The 21,652-nt window shown below is 41.8% G+C and overlaps 1 protein-coding gene across 4 annotated transcripts in view; it reads left to right on the forward strand.

Moving 5' to 3' along the window:
* The window catches only part of LOC139454392 (uncharacterized), a 195,254-nt gene that overhangs the window by 118,400 nt on the left and 55,202 nt on the right, over positions 1-21,652 (forward strand). For 2 of the 4 annotated variants that reach the window (XM_071236057.1, XM_071236063.1), the window contains exon 4: positions 6,483-6,547. The gene's annotated coding sequence lies outside the window, so the exon portion shown is untranslated. Of the gene's footprint in view, positions 1-6,482; positions 6,548-19,088; positions 19,162-20,868; positions 20,923-21,652 lie in introns of those variants that run through there. The other 2 variants (XM_071236060.1, XM_071236059.1) reach the window with 2 other exon arrangements.

Genomic DNA, 21,652 nt, shown 5'->3' on the forward strand with positions numbered 1-21,652 from the left:
TGTAAGGCACAACAACTACCTGTGCAGAGTTGTGTCCCTTGGGCACGCCAGGAACCTATGGTTGTGGGTTCGAATCTCGGCTCTCCCTGATTATGTTTCTAGGTTTGCAGCACCATATCTTGCTCGTGGGTTTCACCGAAGTGGTAAACGACTAAGACCTGCATCACTTCAGGCTTTCCTCCAACATAAGCTGACACGCCGTCATATAACTGGAATACTGTTCAAAGCGGCGTTAAAACTCACTCAGTCACGCACACCAATGGTATTCTGCAATGGAGATCCCGGGTTTGAATATACCCGCCGTAACCCATGCTTGTCATAAAGGGTGACTTAAAAGATCAGATTGCCAGGCTAGGTGATGATGACGTGGCACCGTAGCCCGATGACGTTGGAAAGTTGCTCATTATAACAACCACTTGTTTGTCTGGTCGGGGCTCGATAACTTACAGACCGCAGTCATATAGCTGGTGTACTCAGTGAGCAAGCAAACATTGATTTTCGACGTTTTAACCATTTTCCAGCAAAATAACAGCGAAGGACACTAAATTTAGCTTCACAAAATTTACCCATATGTAGAATCGAACCCGGGCGTTCGGCGTGACGAGTGAACGATTTAACCACTAGGCTACCCCTCCGCCCAGCTGGCATACTGCTAAGTGCGGCGTTAAACAACAAACAAATTACTTGTTTACCGAACGGCAACAACATAGCAGTAGCATAGTGTGGTAGATAGCGGTATGTAACGTCACGTGAAGAGCCATGTATACCTTCACTCATGCAATAATATCCTTGTCACTTACATTCGCTCCTAATTACCTACACTGACGAGGTGATAACAGGCCCGTCAAATACAAGGTTAATGTCACGTGCCTTCAGCGCTTCGTTGACTGGGCTTGTGTCGGAATGGCGCCCCCCACCGACTGTGTCAGTAGTCAATTGCATGATGTATCTACAATCTGTGTTGTGCTACGGGGAAAAACATGACAGACGACTCGGTATGTCTTAATGCACTGTGTCTCTTCATTCACGACTCCTGCTTGTGAATGGGTTCTTGTGCGCTGCCGCTGCTGAGATGTTTATCACCTGCACTACAGCGACATGATGTCACCTCTGGCGTTACTACTACTACTACTACTACTACTACTAACGTGAAAAGTGGTCCCAATAGGTGTATAAATGCAAGTTAAACCCCATTTTACCTCACCTCACCGTAAAAGGTGACTATGCTTGTTGTAAGAGGCGACTAACGGGATCGGGTGGTCGACCTTGGTGACTTGGTTGATGCATGTCATAGAACCAAATATTGTAAATCGATGCTCATGATGTCAGTCACTGGATTGTCTGATCCAGACTCGATTATTTACAGACGGCCGTCATATACCTGGAATATTGCTGAGTCCGGCGTTAAACAACAAACAAACATACTACTACTACTACTACTACTACTACTACTACTACTGCGACTACTATTACTCCTACTGCTGCTGCTGCTATGTGCGTGTACTAGGGAAGTATTTACTGCTTAAATGTGTGGGCCTGTTTCAGGTTTCCAATATAATGTGTGCCTGACAGGGGCGTGACGGTGAATCGCAACTGTCCACAGCAATGTCCACTGTGGCAATAAATCGATGACAACTTAAGATACCAATAGTTGCTGCTGTTGCCGCGCCGCAATACCCATAGAATTGATAGACGTAATACCACACAATAATATACATTGTATCCTTTCCATTTGTTATGTTTTTCGGGGCACGGATGGCCCAGTCTTCTAATTGTGCAGAGTTGCGTCCTTTAGGCACACCAGGAGCCTGTGATCGTTGGTTTGAATCCTCGACTTTCCTCCAACATTAAGCTGACACGCCGTGATATGTCGGGAGAACTGATCAAATTAAGCGGCGTTGAACCCAACCCACTCACTCACTCTATTGCTTTTAATTCAAAACATACCTTGCGGAACGTTGGCATCAATTCAGAAAATGTTCATAAATTTATAACCGACAATAAGCAGAGGTTCCTCTCTTTAGACACTAACAACCTCCCCAACAATCTGATTATGCTAGGACTTGGCTTGTGTTTGGCATCAGGGCGGTACTGCTAGGAAATCTACACCGAAGGGCGGTACAGGTACTTGCTCATCACGGTACCAATGCAATGGCAATACCGTTTTTGCAATAGTATGTCAATTCATGTTTCTACTATTTCTACACTATTGCAATAGGGGAACACGGGTGGCCCAGTGGTGTAAGGCGCCGTAGATGTCAGAAACCTGTGATCGAAGGTTCGAATCCCGGTTCGACTGTGTTTCCTCCTCAGCACCATAACCCTGTCCGTTGGTTTCATCAAAGTTGTAAAAGTAAAAATAAGTAAAGTAAGCAAAAAAAACCCTTTCCATATCCAATAGAAATCTCTGCTTACAGCAGAGTCGATTGTACGATTCCGACTATATCACGAGCATATGTTTATGAATCATTATCAAATACTGATGATACCAGGTGTTCGCGAAAAGGGGCTCCTGCCCCACCGGTAATACCCGTCACAAACACATGCAAAGGCTAGTCAGTTGTTCACATGAAAAGACTTGCTTCGCTGGCTTTCCTCCACATCAAGCTAACACGTCGTGATATATTGTTCAAAAACTCAAACTCACACTTGTAACAGTAAAATTGCCCTAGTGCCTTTCAAACAAGGTCGAAGCGTTATCCCTAGACATTAAGTGCTACCGCTGCTGTTGTTCCAGCTACCACTACCATCACTTTATCTTCCCTCAGCACCATCACCGTCAACGACACCTCTTCCAACACCACTGCGCTCACACTTTGACAAGCTGACTTCTGATTTCATTATAAACCCACCCGTCGTTTGAACCGGGGTTTAAACGTCACCGTGTCAGCTAAATCAAATCAGTTTTCACTTACAATTGCACTGAGACAATCAATGCAAACACGTACTTTGGATACATATGCTGATGTCCACTCCAGGAAATAAAACACTTACGTGCCGAGTGGGATTTTAATAATTAGCTTAGCTCCGTTTCGGTATATATAAGATTAGTCGCATTACCACAATGGAAGCAGTATTGCCGGGAGACAGACACAAAGAGTTCCAATAGTGAGGTGAGGTGAGGTGAAATGGGGTTTAACGTCGCGTCCAAGATTATTGCACTTATTTAGCGACGTGCATATGTGCGTGCGTGCGTGCGTGCGTGCGTGCGTGTGTGTGTGTGTGTGTGTGTGTGTGTCGCTGCTTGTACTACTGATGCCGATTTAAAGTGCTGGCCCACTGAGATACCATGCCACAGTACAACATTGATACCCCAGATAGATATAGTGCACTGACTCCGAGCCGACCAGTCCTTTTCTTATCCCCTAAATTCCGAGCGCCAGTCAGGGTAACAACAAGTACCATCTTTAAACTTCTTTTGGTATGACGCGGACCGGGATCGAACCCATCACCTTCCGCTCTCCAGGCAGACGCTATTTCACTGGCCCACGGAGGCGGGTTTCCAAGTGTAACCTTGCAAACTGTGTTGTCATCGTAGCCGACTGTTGTTCACGCTATCAACCACTGGTTTGTTTGATCCAAACTCGATCATATGCGGACCGACGCGATCGAAACTGTTCTCTCACTCACTCACTCACTCACTCAGTCACTCACGCATGTATATTTCCCTATCAACATTCAAACTCACACCTGACAATGAATGCTATTCATCAGTTCAACATATGCCGTCCACAAATACCGAGGTGAACGTTTCGAGGTCAACGGTTCATCCTCCAGCGCCATATGCAGGTAGAATGTGTATAAAATAATCGCTTCGTGTGTTATTCTTCGAAGTTCAAAACGGTGTACACCTGAGCATGCGCATAAATCAATCATGCTCGGTGCTACTTCCGGTGTACCTCTGGCCCTGTCGGAGAGGCCTGGCGATCAATTTTGTCGACGATAACACTGGAATATAAACTAATTAATCTGCCACAGACAGATTTTGGTGTTAGGTCGCGGTTCGGGAGATGTCTGTGTATAACGCCAGCTTCGTGTACCAGCGTTTGTTGAGTGCGGAATGTGTTAGTTCTGGCGTTGTTTGGAGACTTAGTTAGACTACAGTAACAGTTTCCATTATCTTATCAAGTTTGTATGAGGCAGTTTTACAGAAATCCTTCGAATTTAATTAACCTGGTTGTTTTATCGCTGTTTTGGTGATGTTGTGTTATCTTGGAACCTTCAAAGTCTAAACAAAAGGGCGTGAAATAACACATTTGTTTAAAATGAAAGCGATATAACCACGTTCTTGCACTGTGAATATTTCGAAGATATTTGTCCTCTCCTGACCTGGCAAAGTTAATCTTTTCTTGTGTGGCGCAACCAGGCGTGACATTTGTTTTATTACACTTTTTTCGGGATCTTGATTACCTGAAAACCACTGAGGGGTGTTGCTGGTAGAATGGCACAAGAGTGTCCGTGTGTGAACACCTGGTGTCATCACTAACTTAAATATGACTTGTTAGTGCTTGTTCTTATATGTGTCGCTTCCTTACTCGTCTCCAGTTTTCGAGGGAGTGAGAGAATTTTGTTTAACGCCTATTATGCAAAACGCAAGCCATATTCCGGCGGAGGACACCAGAAACTGATTTCACAAATTACACCCAGACACCCGGGTCTAGCCAACTCAACTGACTCTAATTTCTCTGCACACCCCTCCCTTCCCCAACCCAATCCATTTGTGCTTGTCGTAAGAGGCGACTAACGGAATCGGGTGGTCAGGCTCGCTGACTTGGTTGATATAAGTCATCGTATCCCAATTTCGTAGATCGATGCCCATGATGTCAATCACTGGATTGTCTGTTCCAGACTCGAATATTTACAGACCGCCGTCATACAGCTGGAATATTGCTGAGTGCGGCGTTAAACAACAAACAAAAAAAACATTGTGCATCAGCAAATTGTATGAGTCTTTTAGATCTATTAACATTGTATAACCAGGAAGTCCATGCAAGTCTTGTACGCAATCACTTTTATAACAGTTACTTATCAAAAAGTAAAGATGACAAAACACAAATTGTTTTGCGGTCTATTTGGATTTATCCAGCACTTGCAAAACATTGACGATTATAACTTTGGACCGCGTCAGGAAAACGCATTGTTCTATGTGTATTTATACGTTTACTTCCGGGTGACACAAACAACGAAATAATCACGGAAAAGAAAATAAGCTCCGTTATCATAGAAACATCTTCTCGATAAACTCTAAACCAGACTTAGATTTTCTCAGTATTTTCAATGTGGATATCTGCCAATGTTGCATTCAAAGGGATAATTTATGTTTCCAAGAGGCAGAGTGAAACAAACATCCCTTTTTCACAACAAACGAGGGCCAGGTGCATGAAAGCTTCTTGTTTGACCAGACAGAAAGTGATGAACAGTGTGTTGTGATTCACCACAGCGGAACCGGACGTTGTCTTTCCGATCACACCGTATGGTCCATCCCATCTTCCGATGTTGACCGAATGAATAACTCGGTTCCGCTCGGACAGATTTCTCGTCAGAACGAGGTTAAATCCGGGCCTTGTTACGATACCATGTGCTCTAAAGCCCAACGTCGCAAATAGACGTTCACTATTGGAAACATATAAAGACTTGAAACAGCGGAGATCGGGTTTCTGACACGTTCCTTATATTCCCGCGTGTACTGTTTGCCTTTGTTTTGAAAGTTTTCGCGTTTTTCTCAAAGTTTGAAGATGTTTCACTTGTGTTTGCAAGTTGTTTTCAAGGTGTCCAGAGTTACAGCTTTGCTTGTTCTTCTCTGTTGGCAGGTAGAATTTTTGTGTTGAAAAAATATTATCCATGAGTGTTTTATGTTATTTCTTGCTACTCTGATCTTTTAGACAGGGTTAAGTTAATACAACCTTTATGTTGTGTTAATGCATCTTATATTTCAAACTACACAGTGTTTCGAAATTTGAAGAATTTTCGAGACATTTTTTTAATCGGAGCTAGGAGTCAGCGTCTAATATTGTAACCAAAACGTTAGCAATGGAATACTGTCGTTCAATATGTCCAAATAATTTGTATTTTGTTGCAAGACGTACAAAAATATGTCGATTGCTTTGTGAAAGACTTCATGCACCTTTAAGTTAAATGGCATACATTTATCGTTGCTATACTGCCGGGCAAAAGAAAGTATACACTTGAAAATTGGATGTGACCAACAAAATACAGACGTTATCAAAATGTTACTGGTCTCCGAAACACTGCAAACTAAGGCCCATATAACACATATGAAACCCATATCAAATACATCACAATCGAACCATTTCTCGTTTGTTTCATTTTTTGCCACCATCAAAGATGGATGTTTGTTTTTGTGTTTTTCCCCCGACAGTTTATAAACGAAAATGGTGATGTTTATGGGTATATCGATTTACACGTTTCTCAAAATTATTAGTCAAATAGCATATGTTTTATCTGTTTGTCATCTGTTGCAGGGGACGACCACACTGACGTCATATTGGATACCTATTTCCTCGTGGGCTGGCTCTCCGTGAAGACGGTAAGCAAAACTGTCTTTTATGCACCTCCATCCAGATTCAGTGAGTGAGTTATCAGTATCACTATTTGTGTTATTTGCCTATCGCCATATCCGGCATTATTCCAGCCGTATGACGGCGGCCTGTATGTAATTGAGTCTGAACCAGACAACCCAGTGATTGATATTGTCTGCAACGATCCACGCCGTGGGGTACGATGACACGCCGTCAAACAAGTTACCGAGCTACGCCACCCGATCCATTTAGTCGCCTCTTACGACCAGGTTCCTGGGAGTGAGTGAGTGAGTACGGTTTTACGTCTCTTTTAGCAATATTCCAGCAGTATCACGGCGATGTACACCAGTAATGGGCTTCACACATTGTACCTATGTGGGGAATCGAACCCGGGTCTTCGGCGTGACGAGCAAACGCTTTAACCACAAGGCTACCCCTGGAATATTGCTAAAAGCAGGCGTAAAACCATACTCAATCACGCTAACGATCGAAACGTGGCGAAACATGGAACTGTGGAACATTGGAGCGCAAAAGGAAGCCATCAACCGAAACTTAAGGGCTGGAAGACCTAAAATATCACGTGACCTAAATACGTCACTATTGAATTCCCTTTCTGTACACGACAGCGATGTTATAACTACCAGACTAAAGACACTGCAAACACGAGAATATTAATGTAGTATGGGAATTATACAGAGGATGGAATGAGAACTCCGTTGCTACTGTGATATTGCTGGAACATTGCTCAAAGCGGCGTAAACTCCATTCGCCCACTAAAGGTCAGGTTTCGGTTCTGCACACTGAAGTCACACGTGTGCGCCTATTTGACATCCCACGCAGCTTCAGGTTGTTTTTAGCAATGCGTCAAATACCCTTACTCACATGTCTCATTAAATAATGTTACACCTTAAACAGCCCACTGATTCGTTTTATCCCTCATCGCCTTCACCTTTAAACTTAACCGGGAATATAATACGTTATACAATACAGTATAGAGGTAATCGATTGATTTAAATACAGCTCGCATGTTACCTTTAGCTAAAGGGCAAGCATGGTTCGTTTTAACGCCAAACAAAACAAAAAGCCAAAAAACAAACAGTTGCTCGAACCAATGCCTGTAGTCAATTGTGTAGTGAATAATTAATAACACGTGCTGTCAGATAATTCTTTAACAGAACGTGCGATGGCGTCAGGTGAAGCAAGACGAACCTTTTCCTATTGTTTAGGTATTTTGCCACGCATACACTTGAATGAAATTTGTTTGGTGTACCATATCATGGTCCAATTAAATAATTAGCAAAGAATATTCAGTGCCTTATTAAATGTGGGAGCTCATATACTCGGAATATCATCATCTCTGCATCATGTATATTTTCATGTGTTTTACGACTTTGTAACGGTCTAAACATTAAATGAGAATGTATCTCCATAAAAACTGGGCGATATGTCTTAATAATGACAGTTACTTAATTTATCATACAAACAATTACCATGCCGAGATAATTCTCAACAAAGATGGGAGATGGCAGAGTATGGAAGATTTGCGAGTCATTAGTATAATGGAGACTCCTTTAGCCGAAGTTCCGGGATCATCGATTATGTATCGTGTTATTCGTAGTTCGAGACAAGCGAAGTGCTGCTATCGGGCCCCTTTCAGCAAATCCACCTTAGTGCCACGACTGTCTGTGTCTGTGTTAAAGTATGAGAGTTTAATATGATCATCTTAGTGCTAAGATCGCTTTGTGCTTCGGGGCACCGACCATCTTGCGAGATGGGCCCACGAAGTTACATCGTGGATACTTCTCGTTGTGTTATTTCACGCAGGTTGAAACATGGGACGGGGAGGCTTTTCAACTCAATGATTTGTATTTTTGACGGTAGCATTTTATTCAATATAACTTTGACTTTATGTCGAGCACTTAACCTGCAGCTCCAGCCTTTGGTGTCTACATTTCATAACTTATGAGGTACAAACGAGTGTGCTCTTTCTTCAAAGATTTCAAAGAGCGCCATACGTCTCTTGCTCAGAAGTTGTTTGATCAAGGTTACAACATTCAAAGTCTCAGTAAAGCTTTCAAAACGTTTTGTGGTAGACACCTTTCCAAATTAGACGGATCACTAACAAAAATGATATCCGATGCAATTCTCTGTTTTGACTTGAGTCATATGTTCCCGTGTTTTCCAGGTGAAAAATTGACACGCCTTTTCATGTGTTTGTAATAGATGCCATCGGTAGGACAGAAAATACGCCCACCTCTTCGCGAACACCTGGTATCATCACTATTTGATAGCGATTTGTAAACTCATGCTTATGATATAGTCGCACACGTTCAGTGGACTCTTTAGGCTGAGTCTTCTTATGAATATGGGAAGGGTTTTGTAGCTTTTATTATTATTCAGAGAAACATACCTTAACGTGTAGTATACAGGTTTGGTTTTAATCAGCACATCGTCCGAGGTCGTATGTGTTCCCGATAGGTATCGCGAGAATTGACTGGGCCCCTGTCTACATAAACGGGTTAAAGCGCTTAGCATGCTGCGCGAACAGTGGAACCAGTCACAGCGAGGAGGCCAAGGAAGGGGTCGTATATTTTGGGTCGGCAGTATATTGTGATCGGTTGTGAGATCATGAATGCGAATAAAAGGTAACCCTGTGTTACTTTCAGATTTATTTACATGTTCCGACGAGACAACCAGGTAGACGGAGCGACATAAATGTGCAGTCAAAATTGATCTCGACTTTGAGATAAGAAATAACCCGATGGAGACGTTAGATAAGTTGACTTGATTGATCTTGTGCCTTGGCTTTGCGCCACAGAGGGATATTAGTGCCGTGTTTCGGTCTAAATAATGGATACAAACTGACTCTTTTATGGAGTTATGGCCGTTAGATAGCCACCTGACCTTCAGGGGATTCGGGACATAGATTACCTCCCCTGCATCGAGATACCTCCGCATCACCTTTACATGTTGGCTTGGTTTGGCTGTAATGAATTGTTTGTTGTTAGCTTGTATGTGTGTTTGTGTGTGTGTGAGAGAGAGAGAAAGGAGATCCATTGGCAGGTGACGGAAGATTGTTAGCATAACCTTCAGTCAGCATTATTCAACAGATATCACTCTCTGTTTCTGAAATGGGCGAGCGGTGTTGAATGGACATATAACTTCAAAACAAACACCAGGAACTTAACCTGCATTATCTCCCCTTAGTCTGCATTGTCTCCCCTTAGTCTGCATTATCTCCCCTTAGTCTGCATTATCTCCCCTTTGTCTGCATTGTCTCCACTTAGTCTGCATTATCTCCCCTTAGTCTGCATTATCTCCCTTTAGTCTGCATTATCTCCCCTTAGTGTGCATCGCTTCCCACGAAGCCTTAATGGGCATCAACATCCTTCACAGCAGCCTCAGCGTACGTGGGATGAGTGTGATGATGGTGTCCCGCAAGAATGCACGTGCTAATTGGGGTTTCGATGCGCGCGTTAATCCCCGGGGGGAGCGGGGCATAATTGCTCGTGTAGATGATACGCAAACCTTCAGCGATATCGTCATTTGCGCACTTGTGTTTATAATTATCAATTTCCCCATGTATTGATGATTGGTTGTCGCTTGAGAAAACAACAATATCGAGTTACTGGTGTTTACCTCCGATGTCAGACCACATGTGACTTGATTCATAACTCGGGGAGCAAATATTTATTCTGGTGATAGAAATAAACGCTTCAACTTTCGATATATGTTTTTTTTTAACAAATGGTTTTGATTATTTGTATGTGTTTTTGCAGAGCACCAGAAACGCCATTTTTAATGACGTTATTATTGCACTGAAAACAATTTTAATTTTTAGGGCGTTAGAATCATACTTATTGCGTTAGGCCTGCTAGTTGATTTGGTCCTCTGTAAGTACTGAGCTGGTGATCTGTCTTAAGCTTGAACTAAAATGTAGAACAACCCTAACAAATTCGATCACTATTCAGAGATGGCACACCCTCGATTATCCGGTGTATTGGCTACATAGCCGAGGGTGAAATACAAATAGTAAATTGGCAGGTCGCGTTAACTGTATATATGAAATGTTTTGTGTGTTTGAGGGGTTAGCTTTACAGGATTGTCGATATGCAGAACAAATTCTTTTAACATCAACTAGCTCTGCTCTTCCGATGTTTACATTTGGAGGAGGGCGTGGTCTGACTTTTCATAATTCTGTATTATCTGAATACAATGTCGCCATTCGTGTACAAAATACGGATAATTATTATTTTGACTGCCTCTCAGTACTAGGCTTCTTCAAAGTGGATGACGGCACCAAGGACAACCTAAACTCTGAGTAAAGTTCTGTGTCTGCCGTTGCTCGTTTTTAGCGTTCCCGCATGGATACCGATGACCTGCTACTAGAGACGGCATAGAAGGTTGTTTCGGGCGTTAGGTCACCACTAGTATGTCATACAGACCCTGAAACAAATATATCCAATACAGCCCATGCAAGTCTATAATATTTGGAAAGTCTAGATTACTGCAGTATCTGAATATGGAGAAAATCTCTAGGCTCCTTTTTATTATGTTATGATTAAACTATGATTAAACAACTTCCTATTTCAGAGACTAGATGTAAGTCTAAATCACCGCGTCCATGGCTCCTATCTGTGATGGCCGCGAAGAGCTTCAAGATTGCCGATGCGGCATTAAGCAATAATCACTCCCGCGCCCTCTGCTCGTGAGAGTAATGTGATTGGACAGCTATTTATAGCGTCGTGTCATACGAATAACGTTCAAAACGAAGCTAATGTAGCGAATGGGTTCAGGGTATTTACAGAAGATCATGGGGATATGATAGCCTGGATTATCGAGGAAGCTGGGAGCAGGGGTTAATCTTAGTGGATGATCAGCGTGAATTGTATGCAGCTAAGGGTGGGCTGTGCTCCACTGTGGACTGCCCGTTTTTTAGCATATACTTTGATGTTGAAGTAAAAATATATTCCGTTATTCCATGTTGTCAGAAAGCCTTTTGAGCCCAAATGTGTATTATTTCGTTTCGTTGTTTAATTCCACTTTTGTCATATTTGATTTCGTTTCCTTTACCATTTTCCAATTTCCATATGTACCAAAATGGCAGCCTCCAGCCAGGAGTGTTGACCATGTGCTTGACCAACAGAAATACAGTCTTTTGTGTCTAAAACAGCCTTGGCGTCCTATATCCATCACGAACAGCCCAGCCCTCGCCCGTGCATCCAAGCACCGTGTTTTCACATGTACTTGACCCATTTGTTTGTTGTTTAATGCCGCACTCAGCAATATTCCAGCTATATGACAGCGGTCTGTAAATAATCGAGTCTGAACTAGTCAATCCAGTGATTGACATCATGGACATCGATCTACGCAATTTGGATCGATGACATGCATCAACCAAGACAGCGACGGCCCGACAAGCATAGTCGCCTTTGACGGCAAGCATGGGTTGCTGAAGACCTATTCTACCCCGGATCTTCACGGGTCCATAGACTTTGAAGTTGTAAGTGGTGCATGTCTTGTGTGAAACTATAGGAGACCGACTTTGTGGAATTAAGATTACCATTTATACTTACAGTAAACTATGGTTATAACGAACACGCTTATAACGAACTGACGGATATAACGAATTTACTTTTTGGTCCCGACTACTTGCTGTAGTCATGCTGTATATGTACTTTTGACGTACTACGGTTATAACGAACTAAAATTAGTAGTCCCTTTGAGTTCGTTATAACCGTAGTTTTCTGTATGTTGAAATTCAGTTGAATACATCATGACATCTGGGCTGGCAGACAAACACAGGGGTGTTTGATCGACTTCACCAAAACTTGCTGGGACAGCCTATATGCTGAAGCCTGCCCCCTTTAAACGTAATGGCCGAGTTGGAAACCCCATTGTCGTGATCGAGACTCGATCATCCTCCTCGATGTCTATCCTGTTCCACTGTACTACCACGCTGCGGGACCCGTGAAGATCCGGGGTAGAATAGGTCTTCAGCAACCCATGCTTGCCGTAACAGGCGACTATGCTTGTCGTGAGAGGCGACAAATGGGATCGGGTGGTCAGGCTCGCTGACTTGGTTGATGCATGTCATCGTATCCCACTTGCGTGGATCGATGCCTCTTTCACTATTTAGCTACATAGCCACATAGCAGATTGCAAAGTAATCAGTGAGGCCAAGGTTTCCCTAATAGAGAGAAACAGATTGCTAAACTTCAGTTATATCTGATCAACCTATACGTTTCATCGGCTAAATATATTGTATATCTCCAAGAGACCATATCAAATTCCTTTCAGTGTTCGAAAACATGTTATGTTAAAATCCAGTGAAAATAATTAAATCGCCCGGGTTTGTTTTTTTCATTTACAGGAAACTCCGAAAAACATATGATTGATTTGACGGAAAATTTAACATTGTTTCTATATTTCATTTAACTTTCACAATAACCGCCTCAGACAACTTGTATGAAATAATTGATAATTATACCGATACATTGAAACAGATCTGTAATCAACAATTTGTTTCCGTTACTAACTTAGGAGTAGAACTAACTACACTGCCTTTACAATTCACAGATGTCACTAATTTTTTTACATCTATAATTTGCCAACAGGTTTTTATCAAATTTCAACCAAACCATTTGTTCTTTGCAAAAATATTCAAATTGATTCGTCCAGGCGTTTGTAAATGATTCGATGCGTTAAGAGATTATATAGATAGAAATCGCCGGAGAAAAAACATGTTCTGTTAAACATCATTGTAATCGCTTCTGTTCAGTGTCGGTATGCAATGGACGAAGTTTGCACAATGAAGCACAATTAGCCTCACGTATAGACGATAAATAATATTATTCCTCCCGTTAAGGCGAGACCGGACATATTAACCTTAATTATCAGTCTCGCGACATCTGCCGGAACCATGGTGCATGTTTACCGTTATTTAATTTTCGGATAAAATTGGTAAACGAAACTTATAGTGAGTAAGAGCCAATTTTTGATACCAAGAACTTTGACAATCCACAAACTGATCGTCATCAGAAGGGAGGTAACTGGTGTAGGTAGCCATGGTTTGTGCGCCATCTGTCCGATTTCTTCAACCATGTACATTAGGTAATACGCAGTTTCCTCATCAGTAATTAAAATATCTGATGATGGTAAAGTGATAATATAGCCAAGTTGCGGTGTACAATTTACCAATTATATACAGGGTATTTGGTTGGGCGACCATCCTTATGCGAGCGTCATATTTCTCCGCCATCGAGTTATGCTGATTGGTTCGTTAAAGGTATATTCATAACCACTGGCTAATTTCTTTGTTCGTTGAAACTATTTTTGGAACAACTTGCTAAATGTTTGGTTCATTAAAGCTATATTCAAAACAACTGGCTATATCCTTTTCCGATGATTAGATGGTTTAGTCATTCATGTATACTTTCAGACAACCGAGAAATGAATATCAAAATGTAAACCACAAGACATCTATACAGAACATAGCGAAAAAGTAAAGATTTCTGATTCTTTCTCAAATTGTTTCAGGGGCGGTCGGGTAGCCTAGTGGTTAAAACGTTTGCTCGTCACGCTGAAGACCCCGGTTCGATTCCCGACGTGGGTACAATGTGTGAAGCCCATTTCTGGTGTCCCCCGCGGTGATATTGCTGGAATATTGCTTAAAGTGGCGTAAAACCATATTCACTCTGTAAATGTGTATTTTCAAATAAGATGCCATGCTTATGACTGGAGCAACGGCAAAACTAGTATAGACGACCACTACAGTATCGCATCTAGTTTCTCCTTCACATGTATATATATATATATATATATTATATATGCGCTCCTTCCAAAACCCCATCATCGGGTATATAGGTTTAACATACCGTCAAACAAGGTTTGGCATTAATTACTGTGTTAAACACGAGACTCTGGTATCATATTAACGTGTTAATATATTGTGGCAGATATGACTGGTATTTACAGTGCGGTGCGCGTGGAGCATGGTATATCGAGTGACCCGTCGCCCGGAGGCGTTAAAACATCTGTGACGTCATTCTGTTGTTTAAACCTTCCGTTATTTTTTTCAGGAATGGAGAGTTGTTTGTCACTTATACGTTATCTTGATCAAACATTTCATTTCATTTACACATGGAATAGCTGGAACACTTTTTTATATATATCCTTCTTCAGGGCTCTATGTTTCCTTTAATCCCAGTCAGCATGTATTTACAACGAACGAGCGATTGATAAAATACTAGTTTAGGACCCAACGAAGTTAAGAAGAGCCGGGTACCATGTATTGTAAATATCAGCTCGCGACGGAGCTTGGTGCACGTGCAACAGCGACAGAGAACGTATTCCTCGTGCATCACGCAACGGCGAAAATACACTTTACAAAGAATTCTGGTATATTTTTCAAATATTTACCACAAGGGAATGTTTTGTCAAAGTGTAAAAGTAGGGCTCCATTATATTTAAGGAGTGGAGAATTACTCGGACATTCCGCTCTCCTTGAACTCCTCCCACAGCTGGGCAATCGAGATAGCTAACATCTCGACTCCGAAATAAACAGTTAATTATCTGACAAAATATAATAAAAGGGAGCCAATAGACTTTCTTCATTTTCAGAAAACTTCAGCAATCCAGACTTGCTAAATATTATAGACTTGCATGGGCTGTATTTGATGTAGTTGTTTCGGACTTTCAATCGAGTAGTATGAGTTGTGATTTTCCAGTTTTCGCTTTTGATTCTATGCCAAATTTAATAAGTACTGTTTTATCTAAAACTATATTTGGATCATTGCTTGTTCAGTTGCAACAACAGCTGATATCAGTGAGTCACGTTTATCAATAAGTCATTTCAGGGAATTTGAAAGTTTGCCCATCACACATTGTTCCCATTTTTGGAATCGAACCTGGATTTTCGAAGTGACGAGTTGATGCTGTACATGTAACAACTTGGCAGCCCGACCTCACCGCTCCGCAGCAATAAATGATATAATATCTTCATTAAATTCCAACGGAAGTGGCCGCTGAAGACTGGGTTCGATTCCATACATTGGTGTTATGTTAAGCCTTCATTGGTGTCCCTCGGCATGATAGGGATTGAGTATTTCTAGGAGGAACGTCATAGTTCCAGAGGAAGATAACTGACAAACGTTTTGGTATATACGCAAATGTCGATCGAGAATGAATAGGTATGAACGTAAAACACCTACCTCGGCGACTGTAAACCCACCCCCCCCAAAAAACAAAAAAAAAAAACAAACCAGCCAATGATTTCATAATGAAAGATGCTATTCCGTAGGCGTTTAAGGCGAAATTACCTGGTTTAAATGGAAAATATAATATAAAATTTTAAGAAGTCCTTTCCTCTCGCTAATTCTTGGAACTTTCTTCAATAAAACCGAAACAACATTTTCGATGGACCACTTTTTTAAAACATCCGTAAACAAGCAATTACACATACGTTTCCAGGATTTAGACAAGTCCAGGGAACATAGGAAGAGAGAGTTATATAATTACGTGTTACGCTAGGCACGTTACACCGCACAAACTACGCTTTGAGTTAACGGTACATTTACCAGGCTCTCGCCACCTGCGGTGTCTTTCAACTGTCATTCTCGACGTAAAGCAAAGCATCTAGTCTAGCTTTGCAATAAAATCTAGCATTTATTGCTGTTTCATATAACTTGTCAAGAGCTGCAATACTTAATTGCCAGAACTACGCTGTAAATATGAAAGGTACAAATATACGTTTGACAGCCAGAGAATTTTTAAATGAATACGAAAATAATTTGTCTATTTTTTTAAATAGAAAAGCCTATGTTTGCGTGGAATAGTGGCAGTTAAACGCTTTTTTGTTTAAGTGGGTTCTTTAAGCAGTATGATATGTATTGCACACAAGTTAGCACCACCTTGATATACATGTATCTAGAGTAAGGCGAAGGTTACACCAACTCACCCATACTACAACCTACCGGGTAGACCTTGGTTACACACGCACGCACGCACGCACGCACGCACGCACGCACGCGCGCATCCTTTGGATGGGCCATTTTGACCTATGCACATACAGGATATATATATACGACGAATTTCGGGTAGTGTAAGACACCAAGGAATATCTCCGGACGTTTTTGAAAATTGAGCATGCGTTGGGTCGTTGTCTACCACGGGCCATATTTCCAATGATAAAGTTTCAGTGAGTGAGTTTGGTCCTACGCCTCTTTAACAGGCGAGTGACACCAGAAATGGGCTCCACGCGTTGTTCCCGTAGGGAATCGATCCCGGGCCTTCTTCCCGAGGCAAGGGAGTAAACTGACAATAAAACGCCTGTTTCCACCCTTGCCCAACTAGTCTGGTATTTCGTTGCTCGATAGTGCCACCAGTAGCTATTAATGCTACGCCTTCTATGCCCCTCCTACTGACCAATCAGATTCCACCTCTCACATGTATTGCATTTGCTTCAAACAAAATAGCTATATGATCGATCAAGATCTATATATTGCAATAAAACGGTTCTTACCTCGCGAAGTGCAACAAATCACTTGAGCACCTTGATTAAAAAAACATGAAATTATTTGGAAAATAAAGGTCTACGCTGAGTTGACGGTACAAAAGCTTTGCAAATCCTGCAGTCGGTGGAAATCTGCACGTTGAAATCCGTGTTGTTTACGAACCGGACGTCTAGTTCGTTAGGCGATTTTGATTGGACTATGCATAGACTCGTTAGGCCAGCCAAAATATAACTCCGGAATTCCAGCCAAGTTCGGCAAGGGTGGAATCTGGACTTTTATAGTCAGTTAACTCCTTTGCCTCGGCAAGAAGACCCCATCGGCCGGTCAGGTCGAAGGAGATGTGGAAATTACTGTTTTGTATTGATTTGATGCGTTGTTTCTGTGTAATTAGGGTAATCAGGTATTGATCTAGATCATAACACCTCAATTTGCAGATGAGTGTTAGGGATATGAATGTGGCAACTCAACAAGTGATGGTCAGGCGTTTAGCAGTATCCATGGAATGTCACTGTGGGGGACACCAGAAATGAGCTTCACACGTGGTACCCATGCGGGCAATCGAACCCAGGACTCGGACCTGGTGAGCTCACTACCATACTGTCTTACCGCTCTCTTTACAAAGATGTGGTATCGATATTGTTGGCGGTGAGGTAGCCAAATGGTTAAAGCGTTCGCTTATCATGTCGAAGGTTCGTTGCCCACATGGGTAGAATGTGCGAAGCTTATTTCTGGTGTCCGCAGCAGTGGTATTGCTGGAGTAAAACTCATTCAGCGCTATAGCTTGTGTAACGGAGCCCATGGTCCCGTTTTACAAAACGATCGTAGAGTTACGACTGTCCTAGCTCCCGAACAATTTACTTACGCTTATCGCAGCGCTACGATCGCTTTGTGAAACGGACCCCAGGTTTCAAAAGCGATCTTACGGATCCACTCGGGGTATTCCGCATCATTCATAATATATGGGACAGCAATGGAGTAGAGACATTGCATGAATTCACTGTTAGCCGTGTAACGCCAGATCCCGACGCATGTAGTTCGTCTGTGAATGTACACCACGTGCGGATACCGGGTGAGAAGAGGTCCCCAGCTACCTTACCTATGCTGGTCGTAAAAGGAGACTAAGGGGATCGGATGGTCGGACTCGGTGACCTGATTGTTGGCATAACTCCGTAGCCCAACCAGTGCCGTAGCCAGCCCCCCCCCCCCAGGATTTTTCATAGAAAACATTTTTGCTTGTGAAAGTTAACTTGAATAAGAAATGAATAATCTTATTCGCCCCCCCCCCCCCCCCCCCCCCCCCTGTCAAAAAAAGTTAACTACGGCCTTGCAGACGGATCGTTGTTCACAATATTAATCACAGGCTTTTCTGGTCCAGACTCTACTATCTACAGGCCACCGTCATATAGCTTCAACATGCTGAGTGCAGCGTTAAACAACAAACAAACGTGCGACGTGGACGCTAAACGACACACATCACCCAATAGAAACAACTATAACCACTAAGACATACAACCATGTAATTACTTCTGATCAGAAGCCCACGAACAATATCATTTTGTGTCCCCTTTAACACCAGCGCGTAAGCAGGTAATAAGTGGACACTCTAAGCACACAGACGTGAGATGAGGTGGCGGGAAAGACCCGTCGCGTGAAGCACAGCTTGTTAAAATATGGCTGTCTGTTTTGGCAATTATGGATATTATATCTGACCTCCGATGCGCCATCCGTGCTGGCACACTTTGATCTCGTCTCGTAAAAGGCGACTGCAATAGCCACGCACTCTGGAAACTAGGTTTTAATGGACGGGGAAGCTCCATTGAATCGTCATAAGAGCAGCCTGAAGACTTTCCGTATACAAAACGTCAATCCTCTACGTAAACGTACATTTACGCGCAACGACTAAGGGAGACAACTCTTTAACATTACGTCGGACTCTCAGAATATCCAAGATGGCGGTCAGAGGTAAATATAGAACCCGATTTTACACTTTATTAAGACCCCGGCGCTGTTATGATATGGACGCCGACGCTACAGCTCAAAATGCACATGAATACAGTTTGACCGTGTTGCTGAACGAAACTTGAATAACAACGCTCTTCTGTTGAAAGGTAATTAATTCTGTTAATCGATGTCCGCTGTTAGTTTTGTTTATATTCAAAACATGTCGGCAAATATATTTGACCATGTGTTATTTCCATAAAAAGTAGCTTTATTTTGCTAGTGGGTCGAAAGTATTATGGTTGATAGCTGATATGTTGGGGAAAACAATGTTTAACCGCCTCGGAGATAGACGCTGACACATACATGTATTTATATAAGGGATGATTGGGATAACATTACTAGGATCCGACTAGGATGGGCACATAACGCTTGGTATATTGTAATTACTTTTCAAACTGGTAAAAGTGATATTTTGAATATTTGATAAGAAATAATTAGCCTTTATTATCACTGCTTAAAATTTAAAGGGTAATGCTATCAGTTTAGATTCCGTATCTAATGTATGAAGTGTGATATAAAATATAGTATATTATCTTACCTGCAGTAGCCGCCGTCAAATGAATAAATTTGATTCTTCATATGTTGGGGTATCGACTGAATGGATGTTAATGGATTGAGATGGAGTCTGAAACTGATAAAGAGTCTTGTATATCACCATTATTGGTAATACTGAACAACAATGCTAAAAGCAGTCAGGTGTACGATTATATCATAAGCGTGTGTTTGTACCGTTTGTTTCAGAAAAAATGAGAGTATCCTAAAATTATTATTTTTATTGTTTTATAACACAATTGCAAAAGGTTAATCGTCATGTCATCAGAAAAGCGAAACTTCCACTCGTAATCATACTCCGGCACCGCTGATAATGTTCCCACTACTTGAGACAGTCTCTCCTCGGCAGCCCCCTCGACAGTGCTATGTATCACGTGACCAGGGCTTATTCACTGCTTTGCATAACATGACAAGGAAGAAACATTTGGGGTTTAGTGATGTACATCAACCTCGATTACACAGCGCTTAGTCTGTCTTACAGACCCTGATACAAATATATATCAAATACAGCCCATGCAAGTCTATAATGTTTGGCAAGTCTAGATTACTGCAGTATGAGAGTCACTGGGCTCCCTTTTATTATATTTTTATTAAGATAACTGAACAACTGTTTTTTTCTGTACGATATGTTCATTTCAGAGACTAGATGTTAGTCTACCAGTGTCTTTATATTCTACTGTAATTAATGCCAGGGCTCATTCGCCACCATCTGTCCTACCTCTAACTTAACCCATGATTTCTCTAGCTCAAGAGAGTAATTTAATTGGATGGCTGTTTTGTATCAGGTTCCAAAACAAATCTATGGCAGCGAATGTGTCCAGAGTATATACAAAAAGAGGATGGCGATATAATACCCTAGATTATCGAGGATGGGGTAACAGGTTAAACCAAAGGTAAAGCCTCGCTCCTGATGTGTCTGAATCAAAACCCATGCCCATAAGCCCATCTATCTGTGGTGTTGTAAACTTTGAAAGTCCACCTGAGTATATTGCCCTGCCCAGCGAGACGACTCCTAGAAACAAAGTGGTCATTAATTAATCATCCATCGTAATACCCAACTGTTACTATTCTCAATTTCTGGATGTCCGACTCACTTTCATGTCCTAATAGACTTTATGACAACAAGAACACGTTGCACCATCACTGCCACTGACGATGAAATAGATCCGTGTAAATTACAAAATGATTAGCCAATAAAGTCGCGTGCCGTCAGCTGGTGGTTCGGAAGGCGCGGAGTCTCTACTGTAGCTTCATTAATTACAGGCAGTTGTTCCGCTCGGACCAGCCACACACTGGGAACTGGATTCGGGTTTAAGGTAGGTAAAGGTTGGACTTGATGGTGCTTGAGGGTCCTGGCGCTTGGATACTGGTTTACGATATGTATAGGTAAAAGCGTTGGTCCCGGGTTCTGAGAGCTCCAGGAATCGATTGTCATAGACTTCATGCATAAAGATGGCCTGTTGGTTACTTGAGTCCTAGTGTTGCGTCTTTTGAAGTGTATCGCTTACAAATATTGGCGAGTTCATGCAGAAAGTTAGAAATGTTTGGCAATTAAGTGTTTCGCCTTTGAACTATATCACTTACATATTGACCAGTTCTTGTACAAATTTGGAATGTTCGGTGTTTCAATGTCAATTTTGTGTTGGGGAGTTTGTGTGGACAATTGGAAATGTTTGGCATTTATGTGTTTTGTCGCGTGTACAGTCGTAAGAATAGCCTATCATGTTAGTGTCCCCTCTGTTCAAATACATTACCATTGCAGAGCTTGTGAAAATACGTTGGTCATGTAACTGTTTATTGAATTTCATCAACTGAATATTGGAGGGTTGTTTTTGAACGATGGTATGTTTGGCTTTTTGTGTGGTAATTTGAAATAGATCAGTTAAATTTTGGAAGTTGGTTTAAAAATTTATTATGTTTGACATTTGAAGTGTTTGGTCTTTCGAAATGTATTAGTTGAACATACAAGAGTTATGAAGTCACTTGATAGGCGTTTCCTCTGTTAAAATATATCAGTTGGCTATTTATGTTTTTGAACATGTTTGT

This window comes from Haliotis cracherodii, unplaced genomic scaffold, assembly GCF_022045235.1.
Source record: "Haliotis cracherodii isolate W230 unplaced genomic scaffold, xgHalCrac1.p SCAF_10, whole genome shotgun sequence".
Classification (NCBI taxonomy): domain Eukaryota; kingdom Metazoa; phylum Mollusca; class Gastropoda; order Lepetellida; family Haliotidae; genus Haliotis; species Haliotis cracherodii.